Source organism: Salmo salar, chromosome ssa04 (genome assembly GCF_905237065.1).
Source record: "Salmo salar chromosome ssa04, Ssal_v3.1, whole genome shotgun sequence".
Taxonomy (NCBI): Eukaryota; Metazoa; Chordata; class Actinopteri; order Salmoniformes; family Salmonidae; genus Salmo; species Salmo salar.
The window spans coordinates 57,326,260-57,342,700 of record NC_059445.1 but is presented as its reverse complement, the minus strand read 5'-3'; the positions used below and the strand labels follow the sequence as shown (position 1 = coordinate 57,342,700).

Here is a 16,441-nt window from a genome sequence, read left to right as displayed (position 1 = left end):
AGCTGCCTACCGTAATGCAGGCCTATTATTATCATGTTTGGTAACATTTGCCTATGTATTCGGTATTTTAAGTTGTTATATTATCATTAGTAGTCTATTATCAGATAAAAGCATATGCTTATTATTCATAATTTCTCAAATATTTATTAGCTAATCATTCAGTCTAATACACTATGCTACAGCCATTGAATCTGTCTTTGAGCTTTAAGGGATGTTAATGCTAGCTCTGTCCATGACATTATGTTATTATATTTTTTAATCTTGCAATACAAGGGCAAATGTTATTAATCAGTGACTGAAATTCCGCGCTACGTGATATTCACTTCCGGACTTGGAGAGCGCTCAAAGCGTTGTAGAACGCCTCTCTGAATAACGGGGCGTGGTTTTGGCTTAACTGCATTGGGATAAAGAAAGACGCGGCTTACACACAATATCCCATAATGTCAAAGTGGAATTAGGTTTTTAGAATTGTTTATAAATTAACTAAATCTAAATGACAGAGTGAAAAGAAGGAATCCTGTACAGAATAAAACATATTCCAAAACATGCATCCTGTTTGCAATAAGTCACTGCAACAAAAACAGCAAAACATGTCATATTTTCAAGGATGGTGGTGGCTGCATCATGTTATTGGTATGCTTGACATCAGCAGGGACTAGGAAGTTTTTTAGGATAAAAAAAAAAAACGGGAAAGAGCTAAGCACAGGCAAAATCCTAAAGGAAAACCTGCTTTAGTCTGCTTTCCACCAGACACTGGGAGATTAATTTACCTTTCAGCAGGACAATAACCTAAAACACGAGGCCAAATCTACACTGGAGTTGCTTACCAAGAAGACAGTGAATGTTTCTGAGCGACCAAGTTACAGTTTTGACTTAAATTTACTTGAAAATCGATGGCAAGACCTGAAAATGGTTGTCTTGCAATGATCAACAACCATGTTAACAGAGCGTGAAGATAATAAATGGGCAAATGTAGCAAAATCCTGGTTTGTAAAACTTACTCAGAAATACTCACAGCTGTAATCGCTGCCAAAGGTGCTTCTACAAAAGTATTGACTCGGGGGTGTGAATACTTATGTAAATTAGATATTTCTGTATTTCATTTTGAATAAATGTGCAAAAATGTCTAAAAACATCTTTTCACTTCATCATTATGGGGTAATGTGTGTAGATGGATGAGAAAGAAAACACAATCCATTTTGAATTCAGGCTGTAACACAACAAAATGTGGAATAAGAATAAGGGGTATGAATATTTTCTGAAGGTACTGTACATCTGCACAAACTGGGCTCTAGAGACTGGGTAAACCATATTAATTAAATAACTTTTTGACAGCATCCCTTTTGATTTGAACAAAACTTTCATACATGTTTGCCCATGGAAGAAGTGGTCAGAAAATTACTTTTTGGACATGAATGACAAAACATTCAGGAGACAGAGGTTCTCAAAGTTGACCTATTTTGCATACCCCACTGTACCGTGAGACATCCATGTCTTCATCCCTGGAAAAGACAAACGGGTGAGTTTGATATCATTTAAAAGCTTACAAACAGCGTTTGTAAACTATTTAATAATTTATTTTAAAAAATGTACATGTAATGTCAACAATTACTGAGTTACAGTTCATATAAGGAAATCAGTCAATTGAACTACATTCATTAGGCCCTAATTTTTGGATTTCACCTGACTGGGAATACAGATATGCATCTGTTGGTCACAGATTCCATTAAAAACCACCATTTGCCTCATGCAGTGCGACACATCTCCTTTGCATTGAGTTCATCAGGCTGTTGTTTGTAGCCTGTGGAAGGTTGTCCCACTCCTCCTCAATGGCAGTGCGAAGTTGCTGGATATTGGCGGGAACTGGAACACGCTGTAGTACACTTAAAACCCAGAGCATCCCAAACATGCTCAATAGGTGACATGTCTGGTGAGTATGCAGGCCATGGAAGAACTGGGACAGCTTCCAGAAATTGTGTACAGATCTGTCACGTCCTGACCAGCAGAGGGTGTAATTGTATTAGTTTTGGTCAGGACGTGGCAGAGTTTTTGTGTTATGTGTTAGTTAATTGGGGTTGGACTCCCAATTGAAGGCAGGTGTGTTGAGTTGCCTTTGATTGGGAGTCCTATATAGTAGTGTGTGTTTTTCCTTGGGGTTGTGGGTAATTGTTTCTTGTTTAGTGTGTTTGCACCTGACAGGACTGTTGGCTGTCAGTTTTCTTGTTTTGTAAATTGTATAGTGTTCTCTTTTGCTTTATTAAATATGACGAACAGTAACTCCGCTGCATTTTGGTCCAATCCTGAAGACAGCCCTTACAAGATCCTTGCGACATGGGGCTGTGCATTATCATGCTGAAAAATGAGGTGACGGCGGCAGATGAATGGCATGACAATGGGCCTCAGAATCTCGTCACGGTATTACTGTACATTAAAATTGCCATTGATAAAATGCAATTGTGTTTGTTGTCCATAGCATATGCCTGCCCATACCATAACCCCACCATGGGGCATCAGCAAACCGCACGCCCACACGACACCATACACGCTGTCTGCCATCTGCCCGGTATAGTTGAAACCGGGATTCATCCGTGAAGAGCACACTTCTCCAGCATGCCAGTGGCCATCGAAGGTGAGCATTTGCCCACTGAAGCCAAACTGCAGTCAAGTCAAGACTCTGGTGAGGACGAAGAACACGCAGATGAGCTTCCCGGAGACGGTTTCTGACAGTTTGTGCAGAAATTCTTTGCTTGTGCAAAACCCCAGTTTCATAAGCTGTCCGGGTGGTTGATCTCAGACAATCCCACAGTGGAAGAAACCAGATGTGGAGGTCCTGAGCTGGCGTGGTTACACGTGGTCTGCGGTTGTGAGGCTGGTTGGACGTACTTCCAAATTCTCTAAAACAACGTTGGAGGCGGCTTATGGTAGAGAAATGAACATTCAATTCTCTGGCAACAGCTCTGGGGGACATTCCTGCAGTCAGCATGCCAATTGCACACTCCCAAAAAAATGTAATAGATATTTAGCTTCATGTGAGTATGGAACATTTCTGGGATCTTTTATTTCAGCTCATGAAACATGGGACCAACACTTTACATTTTTTTTTATTTTTGTTCAGCGTAATTCTGCACTGCAGCTCAGTGCGGGAGATGGGCTGGGGGCAGATGACCAGTCAATACTGGGGGCAGAGGCAGTGCTTGGGGCTGGTGAACAGGCAGTGCTGAGGCGCAGAGAACAAAATCAGGTGCTGTCTCCATCCACTGGAATTGTGCCTTAAAACAAATGAATAAAAAAAGAGGGATACTTATTAGTACACATATCCAAACCATGTCATTAAGGGGTACTGTTTGTAGATTGAGGATTTAAAAAAAACTTAAACCATAAATAAGGCTGTAATGTAACAAAATGTGGAAAAAGGGGTCTGAATACTTTCTGAATGCACTGTGTGTGTGTGTGTGTGTGTGTGTGTGTGTGTGCATACATACAGTGGGGGGGAAAAGTATTTGATCCCCTGCTGATTTTGTACGTTTGCCCACTGATAAAGAAAGGATCAGTCTATAATTTTAATGGTAGGTTTATTTGAACAGTGAGAGACAGAATAACAACAAAAATATCCAGAAAAACGCATGTCAAAAATATTATAAATTGATTTGCATTGTTGTTATTCTGTCTCTCACTGTTCATATAAACCTACCATAACAATTATAGACTGATCATTTCTTTGTAAGTGGGGAAACGTACAAAATCAGCAGGGGATCAAATACTTTTCCCCCCCACTGTACATACATACATACATACATACATACATACATACATACATACATACATACATACATACATACATACATACATACATACATACATACAGTTGAAGTCGGAAGTTTACATACACCGAATACATTTAAACTCAGTTTTTTACAATTCCTGACATTTAAGCCTAGTAAAAATTCCCTGTCTTAGGTCAGTTAGGATCACCACTTTGTTCAAACGTTTCGGGTAGCCTTCCACAAGCTTCCCACAATATATTGGGTGAATTTTGGCCCATTCCTCCTGACAAAGCTGGTGTAACTGAGTCAGGTTTGTAGGCCTCCTTGCACGCACACATTTTTTCAGTTCTGCCCACAGATTTTCTACGGGATTGAGGTCAGGGCTTTGTGATGGCCACTCCAATACCTTGACTTTGTTGTCCTTAAGCCATTTTGCCACAACTTTTGAAGTATGCTTGGGGTCATTGTCCATTTGGAAGAACCATTTGCGACCAAGCTTTAACTTCCTGACTGATGTCTTGAGATGTTGCTTCAATATATCCACATCATTTTGCTTCCTCATGATGTAATCTAATTTGTGAAGTGCACCAGTCCCTCCTGCAGCAAAGCACCCCACAACATGATGCTGCCACCTCCGTGCTTCACGGTTGGGATGGTGTTCTTCGGCTTGCAAGCATCCCACTTTTTCCTCCACACATAACGATGGTCATTATGAACAAACAGTTATATTTTTGTTACATTAGACCAGAGGACATTTCTCCAAAAAGTACGATCTTTGTTCCCATGTGCAGTTGCAAACCATAGTCTGGCTTTTTTATGGCAGTTTTGGAGCAGTGACTTCTTCCTTGCTGAGCGGCCTTTCAGGTTATGTCGATATAGGACTCATTTTACTGTGGATATAGATACTTTGTACCTATTTCCTCCAGCATCTTCACAATTTCCTTTGCTGTTGATCTGGGATTGATTTGCACTTTTCGCACCAAAGTACATTCTTCTCTAGGAGACAGAACACGTCTCCTTCCTGAGCGGTATGACGGCTGCGTGGTCCTATGGTGTTTATACTTGTGTACTATTGTTTGTACAGATGAATGTGGTACCTTCAGGCGTTTGGAAATTGCTCCCAAGGATGAACCAGACTTGTGGAGGTCTACAATTATTTTCTGAGGTCTTGGCTGATTTCTTTTGATTTTCCCATGTGGGAAAATCAAAGAGGCACCGAGTTTGAAGGTAGGCCTTCAAATACATCCACAGGTACACCTCCAATTGACTCAAATTATGTCAATTAGCCTATCAAAAGCTTCTAAAGCCATGACATAATTTTCTGGAATTTTCCAAGCTGTTTAAATGCGCAGTCAACTTAGTGTATGGAAACTTCTGACCCACTGGAATTGTGATACAGTGAATTATAAATGAAATAATCTGTCTGTAAACAATTGTTGGAAAAATGTATTGTGTCATGCACAAAGTAGATGTCCTAACCGACTTGCCAAAACTATAGTTTGTTAACAAGAAATTTGTGGAGTGTTGAAAAACGAGTTTTAATGCCTCCAACGTAAGTGTATGTAAACTTCCGACTTCAACTGTACATACTCCAGCAGTCAAAAGTTTGGACACACCTACTCATTCAAGGGTTTTTCTATATTTGTATTATTCTACATTGTAGAATAACAGTGAAGACATCAACACTATGAAATAACACATATGGAATCATATACTAACCAAAAGTGTTAAAACAAAATATATTTCATATTCTTCAAAGTAGCCACCCTTTGTCTTGATGACAGCTTTGCACACTCTCAACCAGCTTCATGAGGTAGTCACCTGGAATGCATTTCCATTAACAGGAGTGCCTTGTTAAAAGTTAATTTGTGGAATTTCTTTCCTTCTTAATGTGTTTGATCCAATCAGTTCAGTTGTGACAAGGTAAATAGTACCCACAAAACACCAGTCTCAACATCAACAGTGAAGAGGCGACTCCGGGATGCTGGCCTTCTAGGCAGAGTTGCTCTGTCCAGTGTCTGTATTCTTTTGCCCATCTTAATCTTTTCTTTTTATTGGCCAGTATGAGATATGGCTTTTTCTTTGCAACTCTGCCTAGAGGGCCAGCATCCCGGAGTCGCCTCCTCACTGCTGACATTGAGACTGTTGTTTTGCGGGTACTATTTAATGAAGCTGCCAGTTGAGGACTTGTGAGGCGTCTGTTTCTCAAACTAGACACTAATGTACTTGTCCTCTTGCTCAGTTATGCACTGGGGCCTCCCACTCTTTCTATTCTGGTTAGAGACAGTTTGCGCTGTTCTGTGAAGGGAGTAGTACAGAGCGCTGTGCGAGATCTTCAGTTTCTTGGAAATTTCTCGCATGGAATAGCCTTCATTTCTCAGAACAAGGATAGACTGACGAGTTTCAGAAGAAAGTTCTTTGTTTCTGGCCATTTTGAGCCTGTAAACAAACCCACAAATGCTGATGTTCCAGATACTCAACTAGTCTAAAGGCCAGTTTTATTGCTTCTTTAAATCAGAAGAACAGTTTTCAGCTGTGCTAACATAATTGCAAAAGGGTTTTCTAATGATCAATTAGCCTTTTAAAATGATAAACTTGGATTAGCTAACACAACGTGCCATTGGAACACAGGAGTGATGGTTGCTGATAATGGGCCTCTGTACGCCTATGTAGATAGTCCATAAAAAATCTGCCGTTTCCAGCTACAATAGTAATTTACAACATTAACAATGTCTACACTGTATTTCTGATCAATTTGATGTTATTTTAATGGACAGAAAATGTGCTTTGCTTTCAAAAAGCAGTTAATTTCTAAGTGACCCCAAACGTTTGAACCGTATTGTGTGTGTGTGTGTGTGTGTGTGAGATATATATATATATATATATATATATATACACAGTGCATTTGGAAAGTATTCAGACCCCTTCACTTTTTCCACATTTTGTTACGTTACAGCCTTATTCTAAAATGGATTAAATAAAATAAAAAAATCCTCAATCTACACACAATGCCCCATAATGACAAAGCGAAAACAGGTTTAGGTATTTTAGCAAATTTCCAAAAAAACAACAGAAATAGCCTATTTACATAAGTATTTCATACTCGTTGCTATGAGACTTGAAATTGAGCTCAGGTGCATCCTGTTTTCATTAATCAGCCTTGAGATATTTCTACAACTTGATTGGAGTCCACCTGTGGTAAATTCAATTGATCGGACACGATTTGGAAAGGCACATGCCTAGGGCTATGGCGGTCACGAATATTCATCAGCAGGTGATTGTCAAGGAAATAACTGTCATTCTCACGGTAATTTACAGCTAATTAACATACACATTTAGCATCTCCAGGCTTCCACACAGAGCCTTCAAGCCACTGATGCAGACCTTTACAGTTTAAAAAGTCTAATAAATCCATGTAATATAGCCTACACCTTCAGAATAAATCCATTATTTATTTTAGACAGGTCTAAAGAAGCATGATATGAAGGAAATGTAGTCTATTTCAGAAGAACAGAATAACATACTCTTGAGTTGTCTTTATGTTAGGTCCTGATCTGGCTATGCCAAATGGCTGTGGGCTACACTAGTTCATTTAGCAGCCAATATTTGCTTAGAATTCCGTGGTATTATTTTATAGTATGAAGAATACAATTGAACAAAATAGAATAAATAATAGAAATAGAAGGGATATTTTCTCCAAACGATTTGAGGGAGTGCGCACGTGGCTATTCTGTGTTAAGCAGTTAACAAAGAAATAGGTACTCCTATATGCTTAATTTAGAGTTATTAATGTAACTTTAGTTGTTCTACAAACGTTCGGCTATATGTCGATGTTTAATACATTGTAAGGCTGCATGATGCGACTAGTGATGATTTGAAAAAAGTAGCTTGAAAGGAATGAGCTCGGCTTTGTTTTTTGCACAGGCTGTACAAACATCATCATACTCGCATTCACAATTTGACAAGCACTTGATAATGCCTACAATTTCACGGTGGCATCCCCTTTGTGTGGCCGTAATGCATCCTTAAAAAATCCATGCCTTCTGCGGGCAGTGGCCGTTGTGCCCTTGGCCCGGAGTGCTGTGCTGTGCCCTTCTCCCAGAGTCCTGTGGGCCTCGAACACCTCTCACTCACATTGCTCTCCATCAGGTCTTTCTCACAGGCTACAAGTGAAGATGGACACATCGGGGATGCAACTGTGTGTGTCCTTATCCAAATCTGAGGTGCATATTGAAGATATTGGAAGAACTGTCCACATTTACTTTGTCAGCCAAGAAGATGAGTAGGCCTAACGAACAGAAAAAGCACTAGCCTATGTCAATCTTATATCCCCCATAGTACAAAACTTGACCTATTCTGTGCGAGAAATTAATATTCTAAACATAGTCTGGGACAGTAGGGGATAGGATAGATCCCAAATGAATACAACCACTAGCATTAAAAAACCTTGGCTGATAAAACAGATTAGAATGTTAAGCTTAAAATGTTGATAAACTATTAGGCTATTTCTTCACATTATAAGCGCAGCAATGCATACATGGCAGTAGGCTATAAGCGCAAATGTTCCATTAGCGGGAAAACACAATTATCAAAAGTGACAGCAAATGCGACTATGCAAGTAATGCTTTTATTATAAAAATGTGCATTTTTTATGGTGAAAATGATCTTCCCCACACTTGAAACTCACTCGCTGCTTGTGTATGCCAGTTACGCTCTACACCCGTTGTAAAGCGGATTAATGTGCTTAATTTTAAGAAGCCATTTGGCCACTTTAGTAGTTTATGGGCTAGGCTACATGAGGTATGCGACTATGATTCTAAAAAGTCACAAAAAGAGGCATTGTTTCTTGCCTTATGCTGGGCATCATTCACAAGTGATAGGCTAATATTGTCACCCGTCAGACTATTCTTGATATAATCTTGTCTTTACATATACTAAATAATATGTGTGAAATTTGTTTTGATTTAGAATGGACCATTATCATGCACCTGTCTCGAAACAGGGGCAGTGGGGAAAAAAATACATGAAATCTATGCACTTATAGCGAATGGAGAATGCTTTTGCCCTACCTGACTGTTCATTTTCATGCCAGCCAGGTAGGCTATACCTCTGTTGTAAAGATAAGCAATGTGCTTAATATTAGGAAAGTTGATAAATAAATATATTAGGCCTAGCCTATAGAAAGCTGATGGGACCTCCTTTTTTAATTAGAGGCCATCACTCTGTTTTTCTCGTGCAAGTGCATAGCCTACAGAAATGTTGTACAACATGAGTATATGGGCTCTCGTGAAGTGTTTGATTAGATGTTCGATTACATTTGCATTGATGTCAGAGTGAGGGACAATATAGTGCTGAGTACCAGGTAGTTAGCAAGTTTGGCAGGCTACAATTGACCAACAACAGCATCAGAGCTTGGAGAAGCCTAATTATTGTCTCTACGTGGTCACGTGGAATTTGACTTGCCTTCATGACTCGTGACCGCCAGTGTGGCGGTAATATGGTCACCGCAACAGCCCTACACACTAGAGGTCGACCGATTATGATTTTTCAGCGCCGATACCGATACCGATTATTGGAGGACCAGAAACCCCCGATACCGATTAATCGGCCGAATTTTTTAATTTTTTTTTGTGATAATGACAATTACAACAATACTGAATGAACACTTATTTTAACTTAATATAATACATAAATACTATCAATTTAGCCTCAAATAAATAATGAAACATGTTCAATTTGGTTTAAATAATGCAAAAACAAAGTGTTGGAGAAGAAAGTAAAAGTGCAATATGTGCCATGTAAAAAAGCTAACGTTTAAGTTCCTTGCTCAGAACATGAGAACATATGAAAGCTGGTGGTTCCTTTTAACATGAGTCTTCAATATTCCCAGGTAAGAAGTTTTAGGTTGTAGTTTTTATAGGACTATTTCTCTCTACACGATTTGTATTTCATATACCTTTGACTATTGAATGTTATTATAGGCACTTTAGTATTGCCAGTGTAACAGTATAGCTTCCGTCCCTCTCCTCGCTCCTACCTGGGCTCGAACCAGGAACACATCGACAACAGCCACCCTCGAAACAGCGTTACCCATGCAGAGCAAGGGGAACAACTACTCCAAGTCTCAAAGCGAGTGACGTTTGAAACGCTATTAGCGCGCACCCGCTAACTAGCTAGCCATTTCACATCGGTTACACCATCCTTATCTTGGGAGTTGATGGGCTTGAAGTCATAAACAGCGCAATGCTTGAAGAATTGCGAAGAGCTGCTGGCAAAACGCACGAAAGTGCTGTTTGAATGAATGCTTACGAGCCTGCTGGTACCTACCATCGCTCAGTCAGACTGCTCTATCAAATCATAGACTTAATTATAACATAATAAACACACAGAAATACAAGCCTTAGGTCATTAATATGGTTGAATCCGGAAACTATCATCTCGAAAACAAAACGTTTATTTTCTCAGTGAAATACGGAACGGTTCCGTATTTTATCTAACGGGTGGCATCCCTTAGTCTAAATATTCCTTCAATGTTATGTCATAATTACGTAAAATTCTGGCAAATGAGTTCGCAACGAGCCAGGCGGCCCAAACTGTTGCATATACCCTGACTCTGCGTGCAATGAACGGAAGAGAAGTGACACAATTTCACCTGGTTAATATTGCCTGCTAAATATGCAGGTTTAAAAATATATACTTCTGTGTATTGATTTTAAGAAAGGCATTAATGTTTATGGTTAGGTACGACGATTGTGCTTTTTTCGCAAATGCGCTTTTGTTAAATCATCCCCCGTTTGGCGAAGTTGGCTGTCTTTGTTAGGAAGAAATAGTATTCACACAGTTCGCAACGAGCCAGGCGGTCCAAACTGCTGCATATACCCTGACTCTGTAGCAGAGGTGACACATTTTCCCTAGTTAAAAGAAATTCATGTTAGCAGGCAATATTAACTAAATATGCAGGTTTAAAAATATATACTTGTGTATTGATTTTAAGAAAGGCGTTGATGTTCATGGTTAGGTACACGTTGGAGCAATGACAGTCCTTTTTCGCGAATGCACACCGCATCGATTATATGCAACGCAGGACAGTCTAGATAAACTAGTAATATCATCAACCATGTGTAGTTAACTAGTGATTATGATTGATTGATTTTTATAAGATAAGTTTAATGCTAGCTAGCAACTTACCTTGGCTTCTTACTGCATTCGCATAACAGGCAGGCTCCTCGTGGAGTGCAATGTAAAGCAGGTGGTTAGAGCGTTGGACTAGTTAACCGTAAGGTTGCAAGACTGAATCCCCAAGCTGACAAGGTAAAAATCTGTCGTTCTGCCCCTGAACAAGGCAGTTAACCCACCGTTCCTAGGCCGTCATTGAAAATAAGAATGTGTTCTTAACTGACTTGCCTAGTTAACAAAATATATTTAAAAAATAATATTTTTTAAATATATATATAAATGAAATGTAAAAAAAATAATAATATCGGAAAATTGGTTGCCAAAAAAACGATTACCGATTGTTATGAAAACTTGAAATCGGCCCTAATTAATCTGCCATTCCGATTAATTGGTCGACTTCTACTACACACACCTGTCTATATAAGGTCCCACAGTTGACAGTGCATGTCAGAGCAAAATCCAAGCCATGAGGTTGAAGAATTGTCCGTAGAGCTCCAAGACAGGATTGTGTCATGGCACAGATCTGGAGAAGTGTACCAAAAAATGTCTGCAACGTTGAAGATCCCCAAGAAAACAGTGGCCTCCATCATTCTTCAATAGAAGGAGTTTGGAACCACCAAGACTCTTCCTAGAGCTGGCCGCCCGGCTAAACTGAGCAATCGGGGAAGAAGGGTCTTGGTCAGGGAGGCTACCAAGAACCCAATAGTCACTCTGACAAAGCTCCAGAGTCCCTCCGTGGAGATGGGAGAACCTTCCAGAAGGACAACCATCTCCACAGCACTCCACCAATCAGGCCATTATGGTAGTGGCCAGATGGAAGCCACTCCTCAGTAACAGGCACATCCCAGCCCGTTTGGAGTTTGTCAAAAGCTACCTAAAGGACTCAGACCATGAGAAACAAGATTCTCTGGTCTGATGAAACAAAGGTTGAACTCTTTGGCCTGAATGCCAAGCGTGACATGTGGAGGAAACCTGGCACCATCCCTACGGTGAAGCAGACCGCAGGGACCGTAGCGATAGACCCAAACTGTTACAGATCTATATCCATCCTGCCCTGCCTTTCTAAAGTCTTCGCAAGCCAAGTGAACAAACAGATCACCGACCATTTCGAATCCCACCGTACCTTCTTCGCTATGCAATCTGGTTTCCGAGCTGGTCACGGGTGCACCTCAGCCACGCTCAAGGTCCTAAACGATATAACCACCATCGATAAAAGACAGTACTGTGCAGCCGTCTTCATCGACCTGACCGAGTCTTTCGACTCTGTCAATCACCGCATTCTTATCGGCAGACTCAACAGCCTTAGTTAATCTTATGACTGCCTCGCCTGGTTCACTAACTACTTCTCAGATAGAGTACAGTGTGTCAAATCAGAGGGCCTGTTGTATGGACCCCTGGCAGTCTCTATGGGGGTGCCACAGGGTTTAATTCTCGGGCCGCCTCTTTTCTCTGTATATATCAATGATGTCGCTCTTGCTGCAGGTGATTCTTTGATCCACCTCTTCGCAGACGACACCATTCTGTATACATCTGGCCCTTCTTTGGACACTGTGTTAACAAACCTCCAAACGAGCTTCAACGCCATACAACACTCCTTCCGTAGCCTCCAACTGGTCTTAAATGCTAGTAAAACGAAATGCATGCTCTTCAACCGATCGCTGCCCGCACCTGCCCGCCCGACTAGCATCACTACTCTGGACGGTTCTGACTTAGAATATGTGGACAACTATAAAGTGTCTGGCTTGACTGTAAACTCTCCTTCCAGACTCACATTAAGAATCTCCAATCCAAAGTTAAATCTAGAATCGGCTTCCTATTTCACAACAAAGCCTTCTTCACTCATGCTGCCAAATTTACCCTCGTAAAACTGACTATCCTACCGATCTTTGACTTTGGTGATATCATTTACAAATTAGCCTCTACCTAGCAAATTGGATGCAGTCTATCACAGTGCCATCCATTTTGTCACCAAAGCCCCATATACTACCCACCACTGCAACCTGTATGCTCTCGTTGGCTGGTCCTCGCTACATATTCGTTGCCAAACGCACTGGCTCCAGGTCATCTATAAATCTTTGCTAGGTATAGCGCCGACTTATCTCAGCTCACTGGTCACCATAGCAACACCCACTCATAGCGCGCGCTACAGTAGGTATATTTCACTGGTCATCCCCAAAGCCAACACTTGCTTTGGCCGCCTTTCCTTCCAGTTCTCTGCTGCCAAAGACTGGAACGAATTGCAAAAATCACTGAAGTTGGAGACTTATCACCCTCACTAACTTTAAGCGTCAGCTGTCAGAGCAGCTTACCGATCGCTGCAGCTGTACACAGCCCATCTGTAAATAGCCCATCCAACCAACTACCTACCTCATCCCCATATTTGTTTTTGTTTTTCTGCTCTTTTGCACACCAGTATTTCCCCCTGCACATCCTCATCTTCACATATATCACTCCAGTGTAAATTGCTAATTTGTAATTACTTCGCCACTATTGGCCTATTTATTGCCTTACTTCCTTACTTCATTTGCACACACTGTATACCTATTTTTCTATTGTGTTATTGACTGTACGTTTGTTTATCTCATGTGTAACTCTGTTGTTGTTTTTGGTCGCACTGCTTTGCTTTATCTTGGCCAGGTCGCAGTTGTAAATGAGAACTTGTTCTCAACTGGCCTACCTGGTTAAATAAAGGTGAAAATAAAATAATAAATGATCCTTGATGAAGTCCTGAGCGCTCTGGAACAGGTTCTCAGACTAGGGCGAAGGTTCACCTTCCAACAGGACAACAACCCTCAGCCCGGATTTTAACTCGATCTAACACAACCTGAAAATAGCTGTGCAGCAATGCTCCCCATCTAACCTGACAGAGCTTGAGAGGATCTGCAGAGAAGAATGGGAGAAACTCCCCAAATAAAAGGTGCCAAGCTTGTAGCGTCATACCCAAGAAAACTTCAACAAAGTACTGAGTAAAGGGTCTGAATACTTATGTAAATGTGATTTATATTTTTAATAAAAGGTGCAAAAAAAATTATAAACCTGTTTTTGCTTAGTCATTATGGGGTATTGCGAGTAGATTGTAAAACTATTTTATCATTTTTAGAATTAGGCTGTGCACTGTATATGTATTTGTGCCAGACCACGCCCCTGTGAATGTTTAGTGGTCAATAGCTGCTATTTTGTTTTAGGTACTTGTCTGGAAAATAATGTGTTGAGATCTTTGTCCATTGATGCCACTTATCAAATTTTGTGCAGATCAGTCATTTGATACCAGAAGTGTAGCATTTGAAGTGTTTTCCACAAAACTCTAAATTGCGGAAAATCCATCAAGTCGGACCTTTATGGGTCCCTGAGGAGAGGGACCTATGTACCGAATGTCATGACTTTAGGTCAACTCCAGTCCTCGAGGGCCTAGTTGGTGTCACACTTTTTCTCCATCCCTAGCAAACACAGCTGATTCATCAAATTGGATGTGGCAGGGCTTGAAAACTATAACAGATTACAAAGGGAAACCCAGACGCGAGCTGCCCAGTGACGCGAGCCTACCAGGTGAGCTAAATGCCTTTGATGCTCGCTTCGAGGCAAGCAACACTGAAGCATGCACGAGAGCACCAGCTGTTCTGGATGACTGTATGATAACGCTCTCGGTAGCCGATGTGAACAAAACCTTTAAACAGGTCAACATTCACAAAGCCACTGGGCCAGACGGATTACCAGGATGTGTACTCAAAGCATGCGCAGACCAACTGTCAAGTGTCTTCACTGACATTTTCAACCTCTCCCTGACTGAGTCGGTAACATGTAAGTCGCTCTGGATAAGAGCATCTGCTAAATGACTAAAATGTAAATGTAAATGTTTCAAGCAGACCACCATAGTCCCTGCGCCCAAGGAAGCAAAGGTAACCTGCCTAAATTATTACTGCCACGTGGCTCTCACGTCGGTAGCCATGAAGTTCTTTGAAAGGCTGGTCATGGCTCACATCAAAAGCATCCTCCCGGACACTTTAGACCCACTCCAAATCGCATACCGCCCCAACAGATCCACAGATGACGCAATCTCAATCACACGCCACACTGCCCTTTCTCACCTGGACAAAAGGAACATCTATGTGAGAATGCTGTTCATTAACTGAAGCTTAGCGTTCAACACCATAGTGCCCACAAAGCTCATCACTAAGCTAAGGACTCTGGGACTAAACACCCCCCTCTGCAACTGGATCCTGGACTTTGATGGGCCGCCCCCAGGTGGTAAGAGTAGGCAACAACACGTCTGCCACGCTGATCCTTAACACTGGGGCCCCTCAGGGCTGTGTACTTTGTCCCCTCCTGTATCCCTGTTCACCCATGACTGTGTGGCCAAATACGACTCAAACGCCATCATTACGTTTGCTGACGACACAACAGTGGTAGGCCTGATCACCGACAATGATGAGATGGCCTACAGGGAGGAGGTCAGAGAACTGGCAGTGTGGTGCCAGGACAACAACCTCTCCCTCAATGTGTGCAAGACAAAGGAGCTGATTGTGGATTACTGGAAAAAGCGGGCCGAACAGGCCCCCATTAACATCGACGGGGCTGTAGTGGAGCAGGTCGAGAGTTTCAAGTTCCTTGGTGTCCACATCACCAATGAACTATCATGATCCAAACATACCAAGAAAGTCGTGAATAGGGCACGACAAAACCTTTTCCCCCTCAGGAGATAGAAAAGATTTGGGTCCCCAGATCCTCAAACGGTTCTACAGCTGCAACATCAAGAGCATCCTGACCGGTTGCATCACCACCTGGCAACTGCTGAGCATCTGACCGTAAGGCACTACAGAGGGTAGTGCGAACGGCCCAAGCATCCTGCCATCCAGGACCTATATAATAAGCGGTGTCAGAGGAAAAGCCCATAAAATTGTCAGAGACTCCATTCATCCAAGTTAGACTGTTTTCTCTGCTACCGCATAGCAAGCGGTAACGGAGCGCCAAGTCTAGGACCAAAAGGCTCCTCAACAGCTTCTACCCCCAAGCCATAAGACTGCTGAACAATTCATAAAATCACCACCAGACAATTTACATGGATCCCCTCCCTTTTGTACACTGCTGCTACTCGCTGTTTGTTTGTTACCTATGCATAGTCACTTCGCCGCACCGACATGTACGAATTACCCCAACTAGCCTGTACCCCCACACATTGACTCGGTGCCCTCTGTATATAGCCTCAGTATTGTTATTCTTATTGTGTTACTTTTTATTATTACTTTTTATTTTAGTCTACTTGGTAAATATTTTCTTATTTTTGAACTGGACTGTTGGTTAAGGGCTTGTAAGTAATCATTTCACGGTAAAGTCTACACTTGTTGTATTCGGCGCATGTAACGAATAAAGTTTGATTTGAAATTGCATTCTAAACTGAAGCTCATGATTAGGTGATTATTGGAGTCAGGTGTGTTAGCTGGGGTTGGGGCAAAACTGACACCCATCAGGCCCTCGAGGACTGGAATTGCCCACCCCTGCTTTAG

At 41.5% G+C, this 16,441-nt stretch overlaps 1 pseudogene; it reads right to left on the bottom strand.

Moving 5' to 3' along the window:
- LOC106603508 (N-acetylglucosaminyl-phosphatidylinositol de-N-acetylase-like) overlaps positions 1–16,441 on the bottom strand; it is a 37,113-nt pseudogene that overhangs the window by 14,198 nt on the left and 6,474 nt on the right.